This window comes from Eptesicus fuscus, chromosome 4, assembly GCF_027574615.1.
Source record: "Eptesicus fuscus isolate TK198812 chromosome 4, DD_ASM_mEF_20220401, whole genome shotgun sequence".
In the NCBI taxonomy this organism is placed as follows: Eukaryota; Metazoa; Chordata; class Mammalia; order Chiroptera; family Vespertilionidae; genus Eptesicus; species Eptesicus fuscus.
The window spans coordinates 66,867,740-66,889,102 of NC_072476.1; the positions used below are offsets into that span (position 1 = coordinate 66,867,740).

At 37.7% G+C, this 21,363-nt stretch overlaps 1 protein-coding gene across 1 annotated transcript in view; it reads left to right on the forward strand.

The window, feature by feature from the left end:
• EDIL3 (EGF like repeats and discoidin domains 3) overlaps nt 1–21,363 on the forward strand; it is a 392,540-nt gene that overhangs the window by 69,297 nt on the left and 301,880 nt on the right. The gene's annotated exons all lie outside the window — the stretch shown is intronic.

The following is a 21,363-nucleotide window of genomic DNA, read 5'->3' on the forward strand; positions in this document are numbered from 1 at the left end:
AGGAAAGAGCAGTTTCTGTGGAGTCCGGTAGGCAGTTGGCCCATTTGAGTGAGTTAGAGAGGGCAGGCATCACATGGTGGTGACAGGGTTCCTTCAGATGCCTTTATCTAAAACATCAATCTACACTTCGCTTTTTTTCCAATTTACATGACATAAAAATTAGCTTGTATTTGTTTTATCAGTTTTTACTCAAAATAAACACTCTGTACTCTTCAGATACAGAAATAGTTTCATTTTAATTTTAAAATAGGCATTTACTGTTCATTGAGTTTGTGCCACTCTCCTAGATCCTGGGGGAAATGCAGAATAAAACAAGGTTATTCTGGAATATAAATTTTATCCATAAAAATCACTAAAATACCTTACTAAAGGGGAACATTGATCCAATAGTAATAGGGTGCCTGCTTAGCTAGTCTGAACTTCACTGCCTGGAGCTCCCAGTATGTAGAGCTGGAAAGGAAGATGAACGCCCCAGGGCAAGGAAGGCGAGAAGGATTTTAATATCTTTTCTGTAACTGCCTAATGCTTGTTAGAGTTGGGGGGGGAAAAAAGAAAAAGAAAGTAACTGACAAGTATAAATTGCCCACTGTGTGTCCGATACTAAGGTTGTTGCTTTTTGTGTAGTATAAATTAATCCTTACAGCAAACTGAGGCAAATGTTACAAATGAGGAAACCAAAACTAGAAGTCAAGTAGCTATAAATGTGGACCTGATACAAAGTGGTAAAACCCAACTCTGAAGTAAAGACACATTAACTTCTGTCCCCTGCAGACAATTAGTGTTCCCTCCCTACGTGACTGCTGATAGCTTGAGTCAGTGTTCACCTGGAGACAGTGTTAGGCCAGACTGTTTCTGTCACCATATAGTAAATGGTATTTGTGTAGCAGTTAAGAAACACAGAGAAATAAATCAACCCAAGTTTTTGTGGAAATAAGCAATGGCCGTGACTATCAGTCTGCCTTATTGTGTTATAAATAATTTGGGAAACTTGTGTAGTTGTGTCTTTTACGAGTAATAAGTTTAAAGAGCCATATCCTTAATCATAACTCTAATCACTATTTTTAAAATAAAGCAATTAGCTTTCAGAAATTAGTCATTACATTAGGGAAAGTTAGTAGGTCTGTTTTTTCCCCCACTTACACATGAAATATTGTTGAATATTCAAAAGAATATTTAAAGCTTTAATTTAACTTAGTTAATCTCTATGATAGGCATGCTTTACTACCCACTGCTATAATGACAAATATTCCTCTTGCTCTAGTAATAATTTGTTACACATAACAAATAAATAAATTTGTTATGTGTAAATATCATTTTCTGAATTACTTTAGATGATTTCCATTAGTGGTTCACGTTCTTAGAGCATGAATGAGGTCTAACATTATTTTAGGGTGGAGTAACATCCTTCCTACAAATGACACACTAATCAAATATATGAGTTAAAATTGACACACCTACATATTCACACTTATAGAGTTGTTATTTTTAAAAGTTGTATATACAATGATATTTTCTTTTAATTTCCTCTATGTTATTATGTATGGCATAGGAAGGGAAAAAGTACTAAAATATTCCATTTTCTCATGACTGTTGAGCCTTCTGCCATTTCCTGTCCTGGCCACGATTCTTGCATTGAATTCTCTGTGCAACATTTATGGGAACTAAAAAGTTATTCCAGATAAACTTACACTTTATACACATGTATAAATAAATATTAAAGTAGATTGCACTGTAATGTATGCTGCATTCCATTTTCTGGCACATCTCAATTTTGCCATTGCTTCTGTGTAGTGACGTAATACCTTGAAAGTAGGGGTTCTTCTGTGTAGATTCTAGAGTCAATGTGTAGCAGCAGTGTAACCTGGGCAGGTTATTTTTCATTTTCAATACAGTTTTGTTGCTTTCAGAGAGGAAGGGAGAGGGAGAGATTGAAATGATGAGAGAGAATCATTGATCAGCTGCCTCCTGCACGCCCCCTACTGGGGATTGAGCCCGCAACCTGGGGATGTGCCCTTGACTGGAATCAAACTCAGGACCCTTCAGTCCGCAGGCCCGATGCTCTATCCACTGAGCCAAACCAGCGAGGGCACCTGGGCAGGTTATTAACCTCTGGATGTAGTCAGATGAGGATGATAATGGTGCTTAGTTTATTGTTGGAGATTAGGGAGGTAATGCACATAATGTGTTACCACAGCAACAGAAACCTAGTAAGCACTCAAGAAAGATTAGCCAATAAATATTGACTAATATATTTTCTAACTGAAAAATCCACATTAAAATGCTTTCAGATTAATGCATTCTGGTTTGCAGGGTATGTGTGTGTGTGTCTGTGTGTTTTAATATAAGAATCCCTTTAGTTGGTGTAGTACTTGAGTGAGATACAGATGGATGGATGCACGAATGGATAGATGGATGGATAGGTATATACATCTGCCAAAAGACTAAACTTTGATGATGTTAGTTACAAATCATTTTATTTCTTATGAATATTTGTGGAGCATATATGGCCAGTTGAAACTTCTCACAGCACTTCCATCTGGATGATGACTTGCATTGTGGTTATTATGGCACATGCAATTTTTAAAAGTTATTTTTAAAGCATGTAATTTGGACCTACATTTTGAATGCTGTCATACTTCATGTATTTTATATAAACACTTGCAGATGGGATATAGAACATTTTTCTGTTTCCAGAAAATGCAAAAGAAGATGTATTTACATGTCCATATAAATATATTAAGAATTTGTTGTGAAAAATAATGTGTACACAGAATAGTGAATAAAAACAAATATCTGTTGGAATGAATTAATTATTTAAAAGGGAAAATGTATGCAACCATCACCTGGTCTGAAAAGCTCTAAGCCAGATAGGTTATATCCGGTTTCCCTTTCTTACCACAGCCCTGTCTGCCCTCCATCTTTTCCACATTTGGCAAGGGAAACATTATCTTCCTTTGTATGGTAATCGCTCCCTTGATTGTTTTACCATGCTACAGTACAACCTGAAAATGTAGCCCTAAAGGATATAGATTTGACAGTTTTAAAATGTTTCCTTTTTGGAAAGATTTAACTGGGACAAATGTGGATTAAACCTGACAAGGTTCATTTTCCACTACTTATGGGTAAGTCCATGCTTGATAACAAGAGATGCTTGTGATGAAACTAACATAATGTCTAAGAGCATGGATTCTAGAGCCAGAGAGTCTGGGTCCAGCCCCTCGATCAGCTTTAATAACCTTGAGAACGTTGCTCAGCCTCCCTGTAACTCAGGCTCCTCAACTATAAAATTAGATAATAATAGTGTTAACTCAGAGTTACTAGGAAAATTAATTTAATTAACTTTGTAAAATATTATGGATTTGTTAAGAAAATCTAACAACAGTTGTAATTGTGTTGTTAGCAATGACCCTTGGTTTACTCATGAACCCATGAGTTTCTAGTATCTAATGCATTCATCAGTCTGTGAAATCACTATGAGCATATACTATGAGATCCAATTATTATAACGGTAGTTTATTTTTAAAACTTACTTTAAAATAGTGAGGATTCAATTGTAACATCATACTTTATCTTTTTTATCTTTAGCCATTAACGATAAACAGTCTCTCATCTGCCATGGAGAGTTTATATAATTGATGGTGGTGTGACAGTATGTTGCACATGTCTGTGCCATGCTTTTATCTTGTTTCTTCTGAGCACAGCTGAGAGAACTAAACAAAAAAGCACTAATAAAGAGTGAATACTTTTTTGGTTCCAGAACACTACATTCTATTCAGCATAAGATAGATTCTGAAATTCCAAGTTTCCTTTAAAATTTGATTCTGAAAACAAGCTCTAAGTTTTGAATGTTATGATTTTGAGGGCTTTTAGAAAATGATGTGATCAGCACATTGATATTCACAATCATTGTTAGTAGATGGGTATAAGAGAGAGAGCATCGTGCATCAGAAAGGTATAAAGCTGACGTATGAATTTGTTAGGGCTGCCATTACAAAGTACCATAGATCGGGTGATTTAAAACACATACATTTATTTTTCTCTTAATGTCTCGAGGGTAGAAATCAAAGATCAAAGTGCCCAGAGGGTTTGTTCCTTCTGAGGCTGGTAGATGGTCATGTTCTCTATTTGTCTTCCTTCCTCTGCACCTTTCTGTGTCCAAATTTCCTCCTCTAATAAGAACACCAGTGACTGGGGGTAAGGACATCAACATATAGTTCTGGGGGACAAAATCAGCCCCGAACACCTAGATATCAGGATACAAAGTTTCTGAGTTTAGTAAGTAACACTGTGATTTTAGTAAGTCACTTAACTGGTCTGGTCTGCATAATTTTTTTTTTAGCAGTGACATATGATTATATATACACACATATATATATATATATATATATATATATATGTATATATGTATATACGTATATATATATATATATATATATATATACACACACATATATATATGGTATGTAACATGTAAATATAAATATCTAAGAAATTAGCATTCATAGAGTTGTTTATTAAATTGCGGACCAGTAGTTTTATTGCTAGCTTTACCCAGTGGCCAGATAAGTTTCTGTTGAACGAGTACAAAAAATGTTTTACATAAATGTTAAAGGCACACCTTAAAATTAAATACTCATTGCTCTTTGAAGTTATTTATTACATGTTCTTACAAGCTAATATCTTTTTAAAGTATGATACTTTGTAAAACACTGTGTAATATGAAAAAATGAGAATTCTTGTCATCCGTCCGCCATGTGTTATCTGTTCTGTGAGGAGTGGTAGTTCTTTTTTTAAAGTAATTTTAACTGTACAATTAATCCACAAATACAGTTATTTAAAAAATATTCAAGTAACATTGAAAAGCAACTCTGTCTCCAATAACTACCCTAATCCCTGTCTCTTCTCTGTTACAAGTTTGATTTCTGTCCCAGAAGAGCACTGTACTCACTGTGCTGATGGAAATGCTCTATAGCCGATGTCCATAATAAGATGGTCACTCAATACACATGGTTAATTGAGTACTTAAAATATGGCTAGTGTGATTGAATAATTGAATTTGTAATTTTATTTTTAACTTTAATGGATTTTAATATAGATAACCACTGTGGTTAGTGCTGCTATGTTGGACAGTAAAGTTTTACTTTTTCTGAATTGTTGTTTTTTGTTTTTGTTTTTTAACTAAATCTGAACATATCTATGATATATGTGTGCATGTGTGGCAAGGAGGCTATAAAATATAATTAAATTTCACTACATTTTATTCTGTATAGTTTTTTAGTTATTTTCTATACATTCAGACTATGTGTTTTTGTGTATATATGATAATAAATGGTCTAACTTCTTGGTTGATTATCACTTATGTTATAATCTTTGTATAGATTTTTGTCTAAAGTTCAGTTTGGTTTGACATTTATATTACTTTTCTTTAAGTAGAATGTCATCATATAAATTATACTCCAGCATATTATTTTCTATTTTTCAGGTTGTTTTGTTTCAAATGTATCTTTTAAAAGGGCGTATAGCTGGATTTTTAAAAAATTTAATCTGATAACTCTGCCTTTTAAAAAGTGAGAGTATTCCTTTATTAAGTACTCTTTAAATATACTTGATCGCCAGAGGAAGGGGGAAGGGGGAAAAAAGGGGTCCTAATTTGAAGTGACAGGAGTATATCTGAGTTTGGGTGGTGGGCACATGGTCCTATATGCAGATTTTGTAAATTAGTAATCAACAAATGAAACCTATATATTCATGTAAACTAATGTCACCCCAATAAAATTTAAAATAATGGAAAAAGAAAAAAAATACTTGAGCAGGCCAGTTGAGAGTGTGTGTGTTGTGTGTGTGTGAATATAGCTAAATTATGATTAGAAGTCTCAATATCACTTGCCTAACATTCCTGTGCAGATAATGAAAATCAATTTAGTAAAGAAAAATAGTAACTCTTAATTGATTTAGCTGACTATAAAGTTGTGAGATCTTTTCTCTCTTTAGTTCTATTCATTTCTGCAAGCAACTGCTACTTGTATGATTCTCAATGCCACATATCCTCACTCTTGGGCAGACATTACCTTTCTTTTCTTTTTGGTACCATATATTGAAATTGTAGTAACATATATTGACATTTTACATTGGGTTATCAGGCAGATTATAATATAAGCAAGGTTTCCTGGATATAGTATTCCATTGTAGAGAATATTTTATTTTCAATGTTATAGTCAGAGTGCTACCAGTGGAGAGAGGCCCACATCTCCATCTGTTGCTAGTGGGAGTGGATTTCTTGCGATATCTCAAGAAAAGAAATTTTCTGAGACTTGCATGGGAGGACGTGGTATTGTAAAAGCTTTATTTCTGTGGAATCATACACCTGAGTTTCCAAAATTTCATTTCCCTCAGCCCTGTCAAGGAAGAAATCCCATTTTGCCTTTAGCATGGCTAAAATCAGAGACATGGTCCAGAATTTCTGCTCCATATTTGCACACTCCAGGCCAGCACCAGGCTAGCTTAGCTTGTGTTCCCAACTGCAGTCTATTAGTCTATTCGTCTATTGCTTGTGGGGTCCTCATGGCCATGGCCATATGGGCAAATGCTAGGAGGTCGGTACAAAAGAGCCCCATGAGCCAAGAGCCAAAAGAGAGTGAATTCCTTGTTTAGGGAATTTATTCCCAAATTTTCATGGGCTTGCATTGGCTCCACCCATTCTGGCCAATCCATGGTTCCCCAGATTTGATGGACAGGCAAGTACCTTCCCTAGTCACTCTAACTTCACTGTGCATGCATCTATATCCCCTCTGTTTAAACTCGCTATTCCCCCTATACTTCCCCCCACCCCCCAAGTGTTCTGCAGTGAATCAACCAGTGATTCCTTGGGGAGTGCAAAATTGCAGCTTCCTGGTAAAGCTGCCCAAATGGCCATGCTTATAATATCTGGCCTCCCTTTTGCTCCTTTTCTATTATTAGTAACTAGCTAATTACAATGGTATCAAGAGTAAAGCAAGTGTTTAGTAAGCAGTCTGTTTAAGGATAGAAGCACAGCTATAAGAAATAGCACATATATTCAATATCTTATGTTTTAGAGATGATGTATGTTCAGATGGGACTCCCCATACAGCAGACACTGAAATAGAGCTTTGCATATAGGAAGAACACTTGTAGGGAGTAAGGGAAGCAGGAATGGGCAAAAAGAGAAGGTGATCATGATGAGGTTGTAAAAGAGGTCATGGCTGCTCTGAAGCTGGCATGGCCCTTCTAAGCTATCTTGCATTGAAGCCAGGTCTGTGTTTTTGCACCATTAAAAAAACAAACAAACAAAAACAAACAAAATTCAACTGAATAAATTTGAAGATCTAATTGACTTTATTCAAAGATTCATAAATTGGATATCTAGCAGGTGGAAAGGAGCTCTTATGAGCTATAAAAATGGAAGGCTTTTTTAGGCAGAAGAGGGTGGAAAAGACAAGTTTCTAATAAAGCATGGATTATTTAAGATAAAATCACCTTTCTTTGGGTGAAGGCTGGGGGAGGGAGGCTATAGTACAGATTACCTCACTGATAGTGAACAGCTAATTCCAAAATTAACTTGCTAAAGGTCACATACCTGGGAGAGGTTGAAACTGCAATTTTTTAACCCTTGGTTTGCTGACATGGAGCACAGGTGACTCTATTTTGGGCCAGTTGTTTCTTTTTTAATAGCATTGACCACTCCCTGAATGTGGGCTGTCCCCAGGGAAGGGGTGCAATCTTCAATGAAGCAGTTCCCTTGGCTGGGACAGTAACTGACAGGAACTAACTTTTGAGCTTTCAGGAGACAGTACTCCCAGATGTTAAAAAATGAATGCTTTGTTCCTGACAGGGGATCTGAGATGCCCACTAATATATCCTCCATAGACTATTACCTAGAAGGCAGGAAGGGTTTGTTTTTAATTCTTTTATTAGGCACTGGGGTCTTAAAATGACATTACTTATAGTGGGCTGTCAGGATGTTTCTGTGGAAGAATATAAAATTTATGTGTTAAAGTTTTTATTTCCTCAATACACTTTAGTGCTTAAGCAGCTTCTTAACTTAAAAGTTAGAGGTGTCTGATAATAATACTATCAGATAGTGTTACTAACAGCTTCAGTATATCCATTTGTTTCTGGGAAAGAAATAACATGAGAAAGAATACCTAGAGAGATTAGTCTGAGGGACGGAAGGATGAAAGGGAGTGAAGGCTATCAAAAGGAAAGTAGTATTCTCAGAATCAGAGTGCCAACCATATCAATTACTGACAGTGAGTCAGGTAAGGTACGGACTGAAGAATACCCACTAGATTCACAACCTGGTGGTCCTTGGTTCTTTTTTAGGTGAGTAACTAGGGACAGACAACAGCTTGCAAGGAGTAAATAAGTGATTGAATGAGTCATAGCGGAGGAAGTATATCTGACAATTTGAGCATGTGTCAGTGCTGACCAGAAAGAGCTTATGAAAAGAAAAATGAACAGAACAGGGAAGTAGGAGTAACATCTCCCACCACTGAGGAGGTGGGAAAGGGTATGTTCCAGAAAGAAGACATAGTGTGCAAAACTCAAACAGCAATGTGTTTACATAATTGAGCTCTTTGGTTGATTTAAGGGAAGAAAAATGTAAAGAAGCAATTATATTAATGGCTAAGTTTAAGTAAACTTATTTAGATAAAGTAACAGAATGTGAAGTGTGTAACATTAAAACAAAAAGCCAAGCGTACATTGTGGAACATACTCTATTTATTATTTTGCTTGTTTGCTTATTTTATATGCCAGCTTTATTTAGAAATCTAGAGGATGTAAATTGTTGAATTTAACTGTTTTCCTGGAAAAAAAAACACAAAACAAAACACACACACAACAACAACAAAATAAAAATAAAGACATTGTGTCAACCTCATAAAAATAGTTACTTTATGAAAGCAAAGTTGAGTTTATTTGGGAAAAGCAGAACTGCAATTTAGGATAAGCAAGCAATGGCAGCCATAGGCCATTCTGGAGAACAAGGAGTAGGGCTTGCTTTATAAGGGAAGGAGGGAGTTAGGAAGGGGATTATAAATGACAGTCCATTGGCGGAAAGTGAGTGTGGAGTGGTGAAGACTTCTCATTGGCTGACTTATAGAGGCTCTCAGGGCTGTGCTTGTTGCTAGGCAAGAAGAAACATCTTTTGTACTCTTGATGGGAATACAAAAGATGTCTCTTCCTGTTATAGTTCACCCAGGTATGATGAGTGATAGAGCATAAGAGATCCCCTATAGGGCTTCCTAACTCCATATTAAATGAGGTTTCTCTTATTTATTTTCACAATTGTTGAAATGTGGCAGTCCAGGATAGGGAGGGATGTTTTAGTCACAATCCCCAAGTCTTGGTCTGTATTTCTTAGCTCTCTGCATTTTACATTTTGTTCATTCATTCATTCATTTAATCAACTTTAACTAAAAAATTAATTATGGGACACTCAGCTGCTGCGCAAAAATTGCTTGTTAGTATGGGAACTCCACTTCCCACTTCTCACTCCCCCAACATTGGAATTATTAGAATCATTTTCGTGGGTACTGGTCCAGTCTTATCAGGTTAATGCCAGAATCCATTTCAACTGTCAGGGCTAAGTTATACTTCGTGTTAAAGTTTTCGAATATCATCCATACAGTGAGAATTCTGAGTAGAGGGGTAACATGATCTGACATGTTTTGACAAAATCTCTCTTTTGACGTGTGATGAAATACTGAAAGGGGGAAGGGTTAAAGTAAAGAAACCAGTTGGGAGGTTATCAAATTAATCTAGGCAAAAGATGATCGTGGATTGAACTCCAGTGTCAGCAAAGGAGGGGTGAGACATGGTCAAATTCTAGATGTAGTGTGAAGTTAGAGCCAACAGGACCTGCTGACAGAGAGGATGCGGGTATGAGAGAAAGTAATGAGTCATGACTGCCTCTGAGGCTTTTGGCTTGAGCAACTGGAAGAATGAAGTTGACATTAACTGAAATTAGAAAGATACAGTGAAAGGAGGCTTGAGGGAGATGATCAGAAGGTTGGACATGTGAAATTTAAGATGCCCATTAGTCATCCAAGTGAGATTGTAATTAGAAGTCTGGAGTTTAAGGGGATACAGGCTGGCGGTAAAATGTTAAAGAGTCACCATTCTATAGATGCTACTTAAAGATGAAATCACACAGGGAGACTATAGACAGAAAAGAAAAGAAGTCCAAGAACTGAGCCCCGAGCACCCTAAAATTAAGTGTTAGGGAGGAAAAGGAAGAGCCTGCAAAGAAGGAATGACCAGAGAAGTAGGAGGATAACTGGGGCAGAGGGGTCGGGGGAGCAACTGCTTGGAAGCTAAGCCAAGAAAATAGCTTTCATAGGAGGCAGTGCTCAACGGTGTCAAATGCTGCTGACTGGGCAAGCAAGACCAGGACTAACAGCTGCATTAAGCAATGTTATCAATTTCAAAGGGTTCCCCTGCATTTTCCCATGTGGCCATGTAAACACCAGGCCTGTGACTGTGCCCTTATGTTATCAGGGAAATGGGGATATCCCCTTCCCCATTAAGTGCTGGGGGGGGGAGGGAAGGGGAGTGCCTTTGATATCTCAAGAAAAAGCATTTTCTGAGACTCCCACGGGAGAATAGGTGATTTTTATTTGCGTGGAATTACATCCCTGGGTTTCCAAAGTCCAATTTCCTTTAGTCCAGTTACAGGAGAAGTATAGCCGGGGTTTCAGTAGAACTAGAAGCAAAACTAGTGTCCAGAGTTTCTGTTTCATGTTGCGGCTGGGTCCAGTTCAGCATCAGGCTGGTTGCAGTCCATTTGTCCATTGTGTGTGGGGTCCACATGGCCACGGGCCGTGCCACTGAATGTAGAGGAGCAAAGAGGGCGAGCCCCAAGCAACAAGAGTCCCAGGAGAGCCAAGAGCACAGGAGCACACAAGAGGGAACTCCTTTGTTCAGGGGATTAAATATCCCAAATGTCATGGCCTTGCAGTAGCCATGCCTATTCTGGCCAATGACCTGTTCCCAGTGTGACTGACTGGTAAGTACCTTCCAACATCAGCCCAACTTTACTGGGCATGTGTCTACCTTCCCTTTGTCCAGAGTCCCTTCCCCTAGAGATCTGCAGGGAATAGACTGGTGACTCCCTGGGGAGCATCGAGCTATAGCTTCCTGGCAAAGCTGTCTAAGTGACATGCCTATAATACTTGGCTTTCCCTTGCTCGTTTCGTTATTAATAACTGGTTTATTGACAATAGTATCACTGCTAGGAAACAGAAATTCTTGCACATTAACCACCATTGTTCATTAAGCTTGTGTGTAATTTTGTAGATTAATATAAAAATCCACCCTGAATTTCAAACAGCATTGAAACTTACTTTGACAGTTATTTAGGTGGTGACCCTCATCTCCAAATTTAGTATACCAAATATTCATAATTTGAAAAGAAGTGTTATTGTTTTCTTCTTTTTTTTCCAACTCAGTTCTGTTAAAGATCATGTAAAGAGATGCCATAGAGAACACCAACACCCTCGGAAGCCAAATGCTGGATGAGGCGGGCCTGAGGGGACTGGGCACTGCCATCTTGTGCCTGTGGATGCTGCCGTCTTGTGAGGGCATGGCAGTCAATTACTATATTCCCTCTTTATTGGCTGTGGGCACCACCATCCTGTGAGGGTGTGATGGTCAATTAGCATATTCCCTGTTTATTAGAGGGGATGGTGCTGGCAAAATGAGGTTTATAGTTGTTCATATGGAAAAAGACCTACAAGTTATAATTATTACAGTAGTTTTATTAACCCTGCGTTTTGTGTACTCACAACTGTAAACCTACCTTTGCCAACCCCTGTATTTGCATATATAGCATCATCTAACAATAGTATGTAAACTATCACCAGCCAAAGGAGGCTGCCTTGTGTCTCCTGTTATGTGGCTGCCTTCGCCTCTCATTACCTGGATTAGTCTTTGGTCACAGACATCTTAGGTAGGGTGCTGTTTTCAGAAGAGTACTAATAAAGTGTTATGTAAAACATGAAATAGGATTCATACAATCCTCCCCAGCCTTCTGTGCTAACATGACTGAGGCACTGTGAGTGGTCTAAAGGGTGGGCAGAGTTCCCAAAGTTCAGCTTAAAACCCCATGGGGAGAAGAGGCGCCGTTCATTACAGATGCTCTGCTGGGAGCCCTGAAGGCTGAACAGCTGAGGATCAGCCTAATTGATTCTAACCTGAAGCACAGGGCCATTTTATGAAGGCAGGAGAAAAAAGTCATGAATAGAGAGAGCATTGTAACTCAAATCTTTAAAAGAACAAATAGATTCTACATTATTTTATATATTCTGTTGCCCTATTTAACCTTATAAAATATACAAGGAAGCCAATCAAGAGTCCCTTATATAAATAATCCAAGTAAATGTATAATGTGGATTTCTGGCTTATGTTTATCAAAACAAGCAAACACACCAAGAATAGATGCTAAATATATTGTCTTGATTCATAGCGTGACTGTCTGCTGAATTCTTTCAATAGGAGCTAGATAAGACCTTAAGCACTGCATATCAGCCTATACTGCAAGATTTATTGTTGTCCCCTTTTCTATACTTAAAGATGATTTTATTTATTATGTTTTCCATGAATAAATATTCTGTTCTTTCTTGGGGTTATCTATGCCTTTTTATTTTTTTTTTTTTAAATCAGGGGCATACTATTACTCCTTACTATCCCTTCCCTCTGGACGTATAGAATGGAAGGAGTAGAACGAGCCAAAACACACATCAGTTTTTGTGGAAATACATGATATCACAGAATTAAAAACACCTTCAGTATCCTAAACTGCAATCTACTGCCTACATGGACCTCAAGAGAGCTTGGCGCACAAAGCAAAGCTCAAGAATAAGTATGCAGTCTGACTATAGAGTTCACAGTAAGCCTAAAGCTAAAGCAAGAATTTAAAGAAATAGGCAAAGAGTTTCATCTTAGGTAAATCCATGGGAAAAATTCCCATGGAATTAATACAGGTTGAGATTCTGGCTGCCAGCAATTATGTTCAAACAGGTAAAAAGAACTCCATGTATAATACATTTTCAATTTTGAGCTCTGTGTGTCTCCCATTTCCATATAAAGTGCTGCCTCTGAAATTAATCAGTGCCACTGGATCCCTCATGCCACTGAGAGAGCAGTCCCCCTGACACTTTTCCTGTAAAGGCTTCCATCAGAGGCCCTCCACAGTCCATCACTTCCCTTCATTAAATCCATGCGAAGCAGCGGCCATCAATGCAAGTGCAGCAATGCATACCAAGTGGGTTCAAACATCTTAGTAGCTTCATGTGGAATTTATTTCAGCAACCTGGGAGCCTCAGTCTGACATGAGATCTTTTTATTATAGTTTTCTTACATGGATGTATTTTTTCTTAGGTAATATTAACAATATTAATTTTTTACTATTGTAAAGTTAAAGTGTTTTATTTGGTTCACTCAACTGACCATGTATTGCATACCTACTGCATGTCAGACATTGCATCAGGCATGAGAGATGCAAAGCTCCCAGGACATGGTCCCTGCTTTCTAACCAGTAATTCTTCTTATGTAAGAGGTATTGGTAGCTCTCAATTAACTTCAGATTAGCAAATGTATATGTAGGCAAAGTAGCATTTGAAGGCTAAATAAATATAGTTCACACCCACACTCACATACAGATATACAATTTTTGAAAGATGTGTGGGCACTATTGGGATTAGAACATTTAAATTTAGGTTAATTAATGGTAGCATTTTGTCATTAAGCTTTTTCTTAATCAATGAGCCTCAAAATTGCAACTCAGATTATATGACAATTCATGATTTTTTTTACATTAAAATGAGCCTGCTTACTCAGAAGTGTTCAAATTTACTGTTATAGAGGTTTATATATATATATATATATATATATATATATATATATATATATAGTCTATCTATACTTTCTCACCATAGTGCTGTTTAACACATATCCACTTACATGTGCCTTTAGAAACATTCTTGTAGATATTGACTTTTTGTGACAGTTGTTTGGTTTGTTTGTTAAATTAAATTTCAACCCATCACAGTGCTTTCTCTGGTACACAGAATGTCACTGAAAATAATAGTTTTTATAGATTTTTCCCTATTGTCTTCTGGATAGTAACTGGTACTTAGCTACAAATCAAAAAATATATATCTTTCAGGAAGGAATGGAACAGCATTTTCTTTGTTGTACTAGAAACAAAGGTGGCATTAAAGCAATAAAATGTAGCATCTATCTCTAATTATGCTTTTTGGTCTGAATTTCTCAAGACTTGTTTTTATTAAATTGCTTTTAATTAGGATGTGAGAACAAAATAATTTAAAGACTTATAGAAGTTAAATTTATTGTTATATCAGTCAGAAACATTTCTTAGTCAAACACTGCAGGGGCCTGATGCGGCGGGGGCCAGACATGGCAGGGATCTCCCTTTTCTGCGTCCCGAGCAGAAAGAGAGATGAACGAACCGGTTCTAAGTGGAGGCGGCCAGGGATTGAGAAATATTAGAAATAAAGAGAGGAGAGATAGATTTGAAAGCTGGGGCTGGGTGGATCTTTCTGTGCCTGGCTGAGGCCAGAGAACAGATCCAGACTGCAAAGCTGAGGCTTTATTTATAATCCAGGATAAACAAGGCAATTAACAATGTTCTTATAAGTTTCACTTGTTTTGGCAGCATTTGCTGCCCCTCCCACAGCCCACTAGCTACCTAGGAAGGATCTAGGGATCAGTTACAGGATTAGGCTTAATTATGCTGGGAGGGGTCTGCCCTCCAAACGAACTTGTTTGTGACCCTGCCACAGGTCAGTCAGAGGCTTAACCCTATAACCGCTTCCTACAAAACACAACAAAAGAGGACAAGCAACCAAGCAACTCTAAGACTACATTTCTTAATAACGTCCATCTCATTAGGTTTATAGAAAACTAGAGGCCCGGTGCATGAATTCGTGCACTCGGGGTTGGGGGGGGGGTTCCTTCAGCCTGGATTGCGAGAGGGTGCAGGCCAGGCTGAGGGAACCTACAGGTGCAGGATTGGGGCTGGGGAGGGATGTAGGAGGTTGACCAGCTGGGAAGGGACCACGGGAGGGCTCCAGGGCATGTCTGGCTCATCTTGCTCAGTCCCAATCCACTGACCCCAGCAGCAAGCTAACCTATTGGTCAGAGTGTCTGCCCCCTGGTTGACTTGTTGTCTGTCTGCCCCCTGGTGGTCAGTGCATGTCATAGCAAGCAGTTGAGTGGCCTTAGTATATCATTAGCATATTACACTTTGATTGGTTGAATGGCTGACCAGATGACCAGACACTTAGCATATTAGGCTTTTATTATATAGGATAGTTCTTAAACATGAGAATGGCACTGTACCATACTAGGTGCTGGTAATAAAGTGATGAAGGATAGGCTTTTGCACTCAAAGACTCCGTGGCCCAGGGGGAAGGACCAGTAAACAGAATGGATGCATGGATTGAGTAGCAATTCCATAGGAGATATACCATGGTGTTTCTGAGAGGAGTTTTCTCACCAGAAATGAGTGTGGAAGGAGGGCAGCTTGGACTTGGTAAAATCAGCTCATAGTTAAGAGATGAAGACTAACAAGGGTGGAGGTGAGGATTCTTGGCAGAGTGTCAAAAGAGCAGAGGTATGATGATGATATTGGGAGAGGAGGTTGGAGAGAAGGGAGTATATTTCTGGTGACTTAGGAGGTAGAATGTGAAAGGTACTTGGTGGTCATAGATTTATTGCTGAGGATGAGAGAGGAAAGGGCTCCTGTACATGGTCCTGTTTGTGAAACTGCATGAGTGATCATGATCTTCACTGAAGGGCCAGGTTTTAGGGTCTACTTACAAGAATGTTCAGTTTTGAATATAATAAAATTGGGGTGCTAAAGAGACATATGAATTGAAATAAACAGTTGGGGGAAAAAGATGGAAAAAATGGCCAGAACAGTAGGAAAAAACCACATACCTAGGAATATATGTATATGATAGGAAACTAGGAATGTATGTAAGTGGTTCTCCTGAAGAGACTATATTCTATGTTGCTGAATGATGATGAGAGACTGAAAAAGATTTGTGAATTACAAGTAGTCATTCAACATGGTCAGGAATGTGGATAAGAATTTGTGTTTAATTGTAAATAATCATGGTTTTTCTTTTTAAATAAATGGCATACCTTTGATAGATTTTAAGTTGTAACCTGGTTTAGATTAAAATGGCCTTTTTTGATGGATGGAGACTTGACTTGGAGTGGTAAACACACAATACAGCGTACAGATGATGTGTTATAGAATTGTGCATCTGAAACTGCTATAATTTTGTGAACCCAGTGTCACTCCAATAAATTCAATAAAAAGGAAAAAAAAAATAAAAATGGCCTTTGAAGGTAAACCTGGGGTCATATTTAGCTTTAAAAATAAGAGTGCTTAAAGATAACTCTGCAAAACCAGAGTAATCTTAGTTTGGTTTTATGAACTAAAAGTGGAGTTAGGGTGAAGAAAATGGCTTATTTAAAAAGAGAGCAGCCAACCATAATTAAAACAGTTTCTAACTCTTAGAATATATATATATATATATATATATATATATATATATATGAATAGTTAACTGATAATATAATTATTTTAATGGTTATAACTGACATTATCATTATTGTATCATCAGCAGCCATTTCTTAACTATCCACATGAGATGGCTTAATTTGGAAGAACTGTAGCCTTGCTCAATGAAGATTTATAGTCAGTTACTTAATGTGTTTCTTAAATGCCATATTTGCTCTTATAAATGAATACTGAACGTACCAGCCCAATATAGAATTTTACCAGCTTATCTTCTTTCACAGAAGATAATGTTTATCTTTTTAAATGTTGGTTTTAAAAAGAAGAAAGGAAAAGAAACAGGCATGATTTATTTGTACTCTTTTATCTTTCTTACATAACATTTGATTAGGTAATCTCAAAAACAAATTCATTGATCAAATATACAATATTCACTGGTTTTTCAAAAAGTATATAAAACAGATTAATAAATACATAATGGAGAATCAGTCATTGTATGTCAATATTGGATACTTAAGTAGATGGCAATTTTCTCAGTTTAAGTAGAAGAAAACAATAATTGGGGAAATTAAAACTAAAACAATAAAGTCGTACAATGTTATATCTATCAGTTTACAGAGAATAAAAAGTGTTGGCAGTAATGTGGAACAGGGAGACTCACACTGATGGTGAAAAGATAAGTAGATGCCACTGCTTTGAAGAACAACTCAAAAAAAGTTTAGTAAATGTATATCATATAACCCAGGAACTCTACTTCTAGATATATATCCTAACGTCATTATTGCACAGAGTATAAGGAGAAACATAGTATAATGTAAGAGCAAAATTAGTAAATCAAACAAATAAGAAACAAAACAGGAAAAACTTATATTCCAAATATCCATCAATGGGAGAACAGGTGAATAAACTATGGTTTACAATAGACTGTTACAAAGCAATTAAATGTACAAATTGGAGTTTTGTGGGTAAATACGAATGACTTTCAAAGACACAATTATAAGAAAACAATGTAGAAGGATACATTTGGTATAATACTATATGTAAAGTTGAGAGAGTAAAATGAAACTCTAGATTTATATGGATCCCTACTTATATAGTAAAAATATAAATTATGTATTAAAAGTATAAATATAAAAATTGTACTAGTGTTTTCCTCTGCAGGATGAGTAAGAGACAGGGATGGAAACAAGGAGGGGTGAACACAGACTTACCACTATGCTTTGATTCTTTGAAACAGAGGGAAATTCAAAAATTTGGCATAGTTATCTGGTAGACATATGTTTTTTATTATACTAATTCTCAGACATCTCTGTTTTCTTGAAATGATTCATAACTTGAAAAAAGTACTTGAAATGCCTGAGGTTACAGTTTTCTGTTAGCACAGCCAGGGTTAGGGAGCGTCTGGCTGTCATCCCCAGAAGGGAACAAGCAGGAGTCAAGTGCACAGGTGTACCCAACTGCCTGAGCAGAAAGAGACCAAGTGAGCATTTGCCATCCACACTGTGATCACAGATGTCGCCCACAAACCATGTTAATAGCTAACATTTTTAAGCACTGATTAGATATTTTGCTGGTTTTTTTATGTGGATTAATTATAGCACTTACTTGAAATTGATAAGATGAAACAAGAATCATATTTAAGTGAGACCTAAAGTGCTTTCCAGTGGACAGCACATTCCTGAAAGGGGTGTGGGTTGCAAAGGCATTCAAAAGGCCAGTGCATAATGTGCTTGAGATGAAATGATGCCAGAAGAATAGATACCATTCTACTCTATTTGTAGTCAAATTCTTTTCCAATTTAGACTGATTTAGATGGTAGCCTTTGTATAAAATATCAAAGCTCTTGAAAGTCAGATTTAAAGTCTGTTGATCGCAGTAAAGGAAAGGATTAGAATGAAAATAAACTGATAAGAAGAAAGTAACCTATTACGCTTCAGAATGTATATCAAACCTCTTCAGTAGATCATGGAAAGTTTGTAGTTAATGACGATAATGGTCATTTATTGAATGAACACTTACTGTGTGCCAGCCACTGTTCTAAGAGCTTGAAAACATTAATTCATTTTATCTTTCACACAGACCCTGTGAGTGAGGAGAAAAATCCTTACTCAGATTTTAAGTGATTTTCCCAAGTTAACAGAAATTGTTTGTAATGAGGTCAGGATTCCAGGGCTTAAATTATTATCCACAATGCAAAATGCTGACAGTCATGGTTTGTGAAAGTGATAAAAAAAATATACTCCTCAAAAGTGAAAAGAAGACAACATCATCATTTAATAGCTGTAAGAATATACTCTACCAAGAAAACCCATATAGACAACTAGTAAGAAAATGTACTAGTGAAATAGTAGCTATCATTGAATGAAAGCCAGCTGAATGGTCATTATCTTATTTAATAACATCAACTTAATAACATCAAGGAGATGAAACTGAACCCTAAAGAAATTAATGAATTGGTGCAAGGACACACATCTCATACCTGGTGTAGCTGGCATTTGAACATAGGTCTGTGGACCCCAGTTTCATGTCTTTGTACCACATCACACTCTCTTTGGGCATTCATGTTCTCATTGTGTCTGGTAGGAATATTGTGAGATGCTATTTTTATCCCTTTATTACATTTCTCAATGAAACCCCTTACTACTCAGTAAAGGTGAAGTAAAGGGAACTGCAAAGAGGCACATGAGTCCTGGACTCCACAAGAAAACAATTCATTGCTGGGCATCGTGTAGAGTGAAGACACAGAAACATTGCATTTTGGCTTTCCCTCACTCAGCCATTGCCCTTTAGTGATACAAGTGATGTGGGAAGAATGAAAAGCAATGTGGCCAAAGGGTCAAGCACCTTAAACCGATGAAAATGTGTGGCTTTCTGTCTTCTGGGAAAACTGGACTGCATCAAATCTGGAGCAGTGGCACATTGAATAGCAAGAAAGAGTCCCTGGGGAGTAAGTACTGGCCTATATCAGTCCACTGGCAATAAAGGAATACTAATTTTAGTACAGAATTCCCAGGGGTCAGGAGAATGTACCGCAGCAGCAGAGTAGTCAAACAATTTTGGAATCGGAACTGGAAAAGAGAAGATGTCAGCAGAGAGGGCAGGAAAAATATCTGACAAAAGCTTCAGTCTGTGATTCCACTGTGCGTAGGGGAGGGGAGGGCATGAGAATAACAAGAACAAGGTAGAGCAATAGGGAAGGGCAAAGCTTTTTTCTGACCAGTGCATCCATCCAAATTAGACTTGAGAGGCCCTGTTACAAAGAGCAAAGTGCTCTGCAAATAATAGCCTTGACTACAAATTAAAAAGAAAAGGAACAGCTCTAAGATATGCACAGTATATCATAATATATTCATAAAGGACCAGCCATTGCAGGTTTAGCAGCACAAAGTGATAGTAATCTCTGTAAATACCATTGCATACAAGTAAAGAATGCATATGTAGAATGCAGATTGCAGCCTTTATGCTAATCTAGGTGGCAGGATTCCTAAGGAAAGTCGAAGAAAACAATTTTTAGCATGTCAGCAGGAAGCTGAGGGAACTCCTCTAAGGAGAGTGTAGGTTTTCATTTTATTGATAGGATTGACTAATAGTTAAGACAATGTTTTGATGTGATTACTCCACATACATTTAAATTATTTCTTCTCACTGGAGGCAGTTGGACTTAATAACCTTTATTCTCGAGCAGGATTTAAATAATTTATTTTACAAAAAGGAGGAAGAATACTGATTATGCATCAGGCATTGTGCTAGTTGCTGTACCGGCATTATTTTGTTACTCAATTTAAGCCTCCCAATTTAAGAATGGAAAATAAACTGAGATAGAGAGGGTTTTCCCCAGGTGATAAGGCTAAAAGTAGTAGAACTGGGATGTAAAGAGGTTGACCTGGCTCCTACATCTTATAGCCCTTGAATTATGCAACACTACCCTTCACATGCTCACCAGAAGAGCAGGGAACCTGGGGAGGGAGTGATTAGCCACTTTCTGTCAGAGATGTCAAGGAAAACACCAGGAGAAGGATGGGGAATCCCTGCTCCTGCAGATTAGGAGTCAGCAGATCTGCATTTACTTATGCAAAGGCACTCCAGCAAGGCAAATGTGTTATGAACTGACAGTCTGCACTGTTCTTTTTCATTCTATGAAGAATTTCATTCTCTTCCAGATATGGTTAGACTCTGAGAAGTAACTGTGGACTCACAGATATGTTAGTGGTTCATTTCCTCAATGCTGGACCACTGGTTTGGGCACTGGTCTTGTCCCCTATACATGACATAATATTTGGCACACAGTAGGTTTTCAATATGCCAACTTGTGTTGAAAGAATGAATATGAGATGATCACTGTTTTCAGGCATTACCGCCTAAGTCTGTGACTTTGAGGAAGTAATTTTATCCATCTGATTATGTAGAAGTCCAAGTAGTTTTTGAGTTCCTATTTCATGCTTAGCTATGCTCAGGTGCATGTACTCTAGTAACAGAGGCAATTATTTAAATAGACTAAAAGCCAGTGCACAAAATTCATGCATGGGGGGTGTCCCTCAGCCCAGCCTGCACCCTCTCCAATCTGGGACCGCTCGCCTGCCTGCCTGCCTGATTGCCACTAACCGCTTCTGCCTGCTAGCCTGATCACCCCCTTACCACTCCCCTGCCAGCCTGATTGATGCCTAACTGCTCCCCTGCCAACCCAATTGCCCTAACTGCCCTCCCCTGCCAGCCTGGTCACCCCTAACTGCCCACCCCTGCCAGCCTGGTCCCTCCCAACTATCTTCCCCTGCAGGCCTGGTCACCCCCAACTG